We start from the raw sequence: 7,070 nt of genomic DNA on the forward strand, positions 1-7,070 counted from the left end.
CAACGCAGTGGTCAGTTTTTGAAGCTGTATTGTGGTTTGTGTCCTATGAAGCATCATTCAGTCAGTGTATGTTAGGATCTTTTTGTAATGACTGTTCCTTTTTAATTAAGTTTTTCCGTGTTTGGAATATGTGGTCATCATTTGTTCTTTGGCTTTCTCAATGTCACTGTTAAAACAGTGATTTGGGCAGTGACTGTGGCTTGTTTGTACCTCTTTAAGTGACCTTATTGTGCCTTGACTTTTTAAAATTTTAAACGTATGTGTTAAATTGTATGTTTTCTTTATAATGAGCGGAATGACAAATCAAACATCTTCACTTAAATGCTCATTTCATGAATTTGTATTGTAGAGTACAGTGTTGTTTTTTTAGTCCACCCAGTGATGTACTATAATCACATGGGTATGCCACAGTCAAAGATGTTATTGATTGATTGCCTAGAGCTCAATCATTGGGGTGGGACTATTGAAATGGGTGTGATCACTGAAGTTAAAGTATATAAAATATACAGTATAGGGCTGCTGATTATTTTTGATCAAATAATCATATAGTCAATAAAAAAGACAATAACTGGTAAAAATTGTGTGTTGGACTGCTCTCTCTAGCTGTCTGGCACAAGGAGCAGCATTAATAGTTCAGGACCCTGCACTCCCTTTGTCTCTCTGTCGCCCAGATGGCTTTATATTTCATATTAGTGGCAGCTGCTCTTTTTATGATGTTTATTTAAGATATATATTTATTGTTATTATTTTACCACTTTCATCTTAACCGGTTATCATTATTGGCCTATTTATCTATTATTTTTATCTCATCTATTCTAACCCATGGCAGAGGAAGTCTGTTAAGAGTATGTCTGTGTGTATGAACAGTCTTCATCATGTCCCTTCGTTTTATTTCCACTTTCATTACACCTTGTGCCTCACTATGAAGCCAGAGATTAATTTCCATATGAGTGGGCAATAAATATTTCTATTTTAAAGATATTATATATACAATGACATAGAACAGAAGGGAAAAAAGCTCTCATTTTAGAAGCTGAAATTAGGGAGTATTTGGAGTTTTTGTTGTATTGATAAATGACTTAAAGGTCCAGTGTAGTTGCACATCACACACACCCTCCCCTTCCATGTGCAAAAGAGAAACTATGGTGGCGAAAAACACCCCTATAGGTGCTAGTGTTTGGTTTGCCCCTTCTGGGCCACTCTATAAACATGGCGGACCCCATGGAAGGCGACCCAGAGCATCTCTACATATAAAAGGCTTATTCTAAGTTAACAAAAACACAACGATTTATACTTTCAGGGGATTATACCCAAATGACAACATAGTTATGAATATTTTATTCCATTTCAAACAATCAATCCTCAAAAATGTTACACACTGGACTTTTAAAACACCCTGACCTTTGTCAATGGATTTTCTGCTCGACTAATCAGTTTACTGACTAATTGTATCAGCACTAGGACAGTGGACATCTAAGTAAAATATTGAATAAGTTGTCTACAAAGCCCTGACAGACACAATGATGTTCCGCACCAGTTTATCTCCAATTAAAAATATTCCTCCAATCCTTTTACATTGTTCTTGATCCTGTTCTAAAGCAAAACGTCGTATCTACATTAACACATTTCTCTCAGTATGCAGAGGAGAGGGAAATGACCAGCGTGCAAAAAGAGAGTATCGTATTTTTGCAGAAACAGTGGTAATATTGGAGTACCAGAGGGATGCCAGCTGAGAAGGCCAATTGTAATCCTCCACCCCACCCCTGCTCTACACTTAACTTTACAAAGGATTCTTTAAAAGAAAAACAGAGATAACATGAATACAATATTGTGTTAGGCAGTTGCAGCTGTTTTGCACCTCATGGCCATGCTGTCACTCCCATTCATTTCTCACCAGACGTCATACTCAGGCTGCTCAGGTATTAGTGAGAGCAATTACAGTTACCAGGAGCCGGAAAAAAACTGTCAGCAAATGCCAGTATAGGCCTCTGAAGAAATGATCACTGGCAATTCAGAGAGCAGTGGTGCGTTAACAGCGGAGAGGATACAGATGTTCTGACACAAAGATTTCACCACAGGCGATGCTGAGTGTATCTGTGAGGCAGGGGAGACTGTTTTCTATAAGGCTACCATGACATTTTGAAAGCCAGCATGCAGGCAAACCGTATTAAATGAGAAAAACCAGAGATCTCTGACTTTGAGATTTGAGGTCAGGGCGCATGTCTAGGGCGGACATAAGGCATTTTTGCTATAAATAGCCTTTATAATGGGTTGATGGTGGAGAGATTCCATGTGAAAAGAAGTACCAACCAGTTCAGTGCGGCGCAGTGCTACTTGAGCAAGTGCAACACATGCAGCCTCCTCATCACGTATTCTACTACAGAGACTAAACGCCCCCATGCTTCCCACTGACTCAGTTGACTGGATGAGAAAATGTAAATGTGCTTTTCCAGATGGCCTGTTCAACCGTACATCCAATCCCAACCTTTAACAGAGCTTAGGAATGGCTTGTGAATGTAAAGAATAAAAAACATGTAACATCTCAACAGATACACTTCAGACCTTTGTGTTCAATTCAGATATTTATCTTAATGTCTGCTGGCCGGTGTGTAGGCTGAATCACATTTGATGCAGCATAGGAAGCACGACCGAGCCATTGACAGCTCATCGGGCCTACATCTCGGATGGCTCCAGCGTGCTGTGCGTCGAGCACCTGACCACACCAATGAAATATTAGTCTAACCCGCCGTATGGAAGCCGACTGAAACCTTTATTTTGAAATACGGCGCTGCTCTATCGTTTCAACACGGCTTTTTAAAATGCAAATTCTCCGGTAACAAGCGAGCACTGACTGGCTGTGTCTATGCAATCAACGATCACGGAACGAGGCTTTTTTTTTTTTTTTAAACGCACATAGCCTGTGCTTTTACCGCCTGGTCTCACGCAAAACATGCACACACACACACACACACAAAAGGGGACACTCCACGGATTTTGAGTGCCATTACTTCTATAATAAAACCCGGTTTTGACTGGGAGTGAAATGAGAAGGAGCAAATGTACCTTCATCGATGTTAATTCCTCTCCTTCGCCGCTCTAGACGGCATCTTGTCGCCTCCATTCACCCTCAGCAGCCTCTCTCAGCATCCTGCGCTGTCATTGGGCAGCGGACACGCTCTCTCTCCTCCTCTACACACCAGGGAGCAGCATCACCACTACTGCAAGTGGCAGCTGGCAGGAGGGGATGGGCGGATGAGATGCGGTGAGCGGCCTGCGCTGAATTTCACATCATATGTTGGTTGCTGAAAGGGAGGGGTGGGGGGGGATCACGGACCGGGTCCACTCGCTTTATAAGTTGAAGGTGTTTGAGTTGGGTTTTTTTTATCTCCTCATTCACAGGTGCCCGGAAGCACTGTGATGTAGTTACATTTCAGGGTAGGTGGGTCTAACTCAAAATGATATGTGTGACTTGGATCAGCAGTCTAACCTGTGGGTAGAGCCAGCAGCACAATTTTCCTGCACGGTGCTCGTTTTTGCCCTGAAATTAGACTGTCAGGAAGCACTTTCTCCCACACTCTCTATACCCTTATCAAGCTATTCTGATTTGATGCTATAGGTTAAATATGGTTGGGGTAATATCAAGGGATGTATTCTGCTAATCCTAGCGAAACATGAGGGATTTGCACGCCTGACAGGCTCAACTTTGGGCAACACTTTTTGTCTTCGTGTAATTTTTTGCTCTTCACTACTCTTGCACATCTGATCCAGTTAATTCTTATTGGCTAAGCAGAAGAACCAGAATTACCCCAACACTGCTGGAGTGGATCAAGTGTGCAGGAGTAGGTGAATTAAACGCTTGTAGTTAGATGGGGAAGATTGATACCATCTGTTAAATATGAAGAAATGGCCATACACTTTGCATAGCTTAGCATAAACACTAGATACAGGGGGAAACATCTGTCCTGACTCTGTCCAGAGGGTAACACAAACCACATACCAGCACCGCTTATCATTAACATGCTGTCTCATTTGTTTAATCCATTAAAAAAAGAAATCAGTGTAAAAATGACACATTGTGGTTTTACAGGTGTTGGACTATTTCTTGCGCAGTAACTTCCAGGAGTCTGGACTGGTTGCCTGGCAACATCAGTGTGACGACATGACATAGCAGTAGCTTCATATTTAATGTACAAAGTGGTATTAATCTTCTTATCTGACGCCCTGCGAGACAGTGTGTCTCCCAAAATGTATTCCATCAAGTTTGAATTGTTTGAAAACTGGGACTGTTAGCAGTTTTTAATAAAAATAATTGGAAGAATGATACAACCAGTAAAGCAGTGACACATTGTTACTCCTCTCCAGTATTCAGTCAGATTTGCCTGAGGGCAACCACAGATCCAGCGAGCAGCTCTGACAAAGGAACTTCTGTCGCAGCATGAATCAATCTAAACTCATGACATCATAAGCTGGGACTTCACCATGAGGTGAGTACGTCCTTCAGAAGTGTTCAAACAGACAGCCCTGCAGGCTTTTCCAAAACAGAACAATGTCCTCCTGGCTCTTGTCTTCATCCTGCTCTCGCCTGCCTTCAGGCCTCCTGGAATTACGGGGATTTTCTCCCATTTTGCATTGTAAACACTGACGCTAAGTGTGCTTGACAGGGCCCAAAGGAGAAGCATCAGCATTTCTGTGTTCTAAACACAAACACGAAAACACACACACAGTCTCTCTGTCTCCCTTTCTTTCTCTCTCATGCGCACATACAACGTTATATGAACAGGAAAGGGGAGAAATGGGTACAGTAAGAAGCCCTTTGTGCTCCTGTTGATTGTATCCCTCTTTCCTCTGTGTTCCACTTGTGTTTCCTGTGTGAGGTGCCAGTAACGGGGCAGAATATGAGTGGTGGTTGGCTAGATTTGCGTGTCCCTTACAGGGCAATAGAGACCATGTAGAGGCTTGGCTCCTTTTTCTTCTCACAATTTGCCCTGCAATATGTTCCTGTGTTCCCCCGCAGCCATGAGGTCAATACTGAAGTGCTGCCAGAAATGTCCCTTTTCTGTCTCTTATGAATTGTGTACATTTTTGCAGTCATCAGCATCTGAATAAAATTGCACTTCACTGGGAATGCCTATGCGCCAATCCTAAACAATAAATTGTTCTTTAGGTTACTTACCGAAAATTAGCCACTTGCCCTCTCAGAAATCATCAGAAATTACATTTTATTGCATAACAAAAAATGATGTACACAAATAAAGAGAAAAATATCCCAAAAGATTTACATAACACAAATTTTTTGTTGTTTTTATGGAGCCCCAAATTGTTCCCAAAGATTTGACAGCGCACAAATCCAGTCCTACTCAGTCTGCTAGTCAGCATTTAAGAGCGCACAGGCACTTTGTAAGAGCCAGCAGGGATTCTCACGCTTGAAATCATCAAAGCTTCTCACACTCAGTTTTGGCCGTCTGAATCCCCTGAGTGCAAACTGAGAGCATTGCATCACCTGTTCAGTTTGACCTTGAAGTAAAGGGTCATCATGTAAGACCGTTCCTTCTGCTAGCACAATAAAATCTGGGGACCTTGGCATTTTATAACCATCAGATGGAGACAAAGAGCAGTGTTTGGTCTCTGTTTATTAAAAATCTAAATGTGTTAAAACAAAATGACTAAAATCACATACATTTTGTTGACAAATTATATATTTTGTTAGCCATTGAGTGAGTTATTTTGAGTTTCAAATTAATTTAAAAGTCATTAGTACCTTGTGGCTACTAACAGTGTGGCCATGCTAGCTTTGTGTTAACTTCTATTTTTAGTGTGATAGTCTTCTGAATCAGATATTGGGTTTTTTGTTTCATCTTTGTATGTTTTTTATGAATTATTTTAACAAATAAAATAATTAAAACCTTTTTAAGGACAACCTTTATGAATAAGGTTTGCTAATGAGGCATACAGGCAAATATTTAAATCACACGTTGCCCTAAATAATTATTTGGTTGCTGATCACTCCTCAGAGAGAAGCAGTATACAAAAGTTATTTTCCTTGTTCGGACTTTACCTTTAAAAAATAAATGATCCTGACATCCAGATTTGGGTGTGTGCTGTTGCAGTTTGCTGGTCTAAAGTGCAAAATCTTGCACTGCCGAAACAGCTCGAGAAAACTGAGAGAGCAGACTCATGAACGAGTGGGTGCACAATTGGGGATGCATACTCTATTCTGATTCAGATTTTATGAATCCATTCCTGTGTGTAGGAGCCATGAATTAATAACTACGGATGAATTTTAGAATACCAGGTGGGTTTATATTTCTTGGTATTTGTTATTAGTTGGTGTTTCTAGAATATATTTAGGTGATGTGTTTCTTTAATAAAATCATTAGATGCAAGGCTTTTACTTAATTTTTTCCTGAAGTCGCTACACTGTGTGCTCTCAAATGTTAAGCGCTTAGAATCAGTGTCAGTGAATCAGAATTATTTTCTAATAAAAGTAGCACTACTACTAGTAGTATAAGGTATGTTAACAGTGTGTTACCTTTGGTAGTAAATAACATTTACTCTGTAGAAGACTTCTTTAATGGCAGATGGAATGAACAGCATGTGGGAATATGTACCTTATGTAGCTGAAGTCACTGATATGATTTAACATTAAGTTAACATTTAGGAGGATCTATTGGCAGAAATGGAATACCGATATATAATAATGTAATATATAATAATAATAATAATAATAATAATAACAATATAATGTTTTTATTAGTGTAAAATCTCCTGAATATAGCAATTGTGTTTTTGTTACCTTAGAATGAGACGTTTTTATCTGCAGACGCCATGGGTCACCTTCCATGGAGTCCGCCATGTTTCTACAGTAGCCCAGAAGGGAAAAAACAAACAGTGACTCGAGCACTCTTGTTCTCCTAAGCTTCTCCTTGATCCTGTGGTACCTGGTGCTTCTTGCCACTGCTGTTGAGAGAAGCTTTGGTCCCTGAAGGGAGACAGATCAAAAGTGTTAGAATATGAATGAGACAGTATGTCATTGTCATTATCAACAATTCCTGTCTTTAAAAAAAACCAGT

At 40.2% G+C, this 7,070-nt stretch overlaps 1 protein-coding gene across 1 annotated transcript in view; it reads right to left on the reverse strand.

Annotated features, from left to right (window-relative positions):
- Positions 1–3,262, reverse strand: part of erc2 (ELKS/RAB6-interacting/CAST family member 2) — a 41,751-nt gene extending 38,489 nt beyond the window's left edge. Inside the window, exon 1 of the mRNA XM_035661094.1 lies at positions 3,064–3,262. The gene's annotated coding sequence lies outside the window, so the exon portion shown is untranslated. The remainder of the gene's footprint in view (positions 1–3,063) is intronic.
- Between the last annotated feature and the right edge of the window lie 3,808 nt (positions 3,263–7,070).

This window comes from Morone saxatilis, unplaced genomic scaffold (assembly GCF_004916995.1).
Source record: "Morone saxatilis isolate NCDOM2014 unplaced genomic scaffold, NCSU_SB_2.0 Contig18, whole genome shotgun sequence".
Lineage (NCBI taxonomy): Eukaryota > Metazoa > Chordata > Actinopteri > Moronidae > Morone > Morone saxatilis.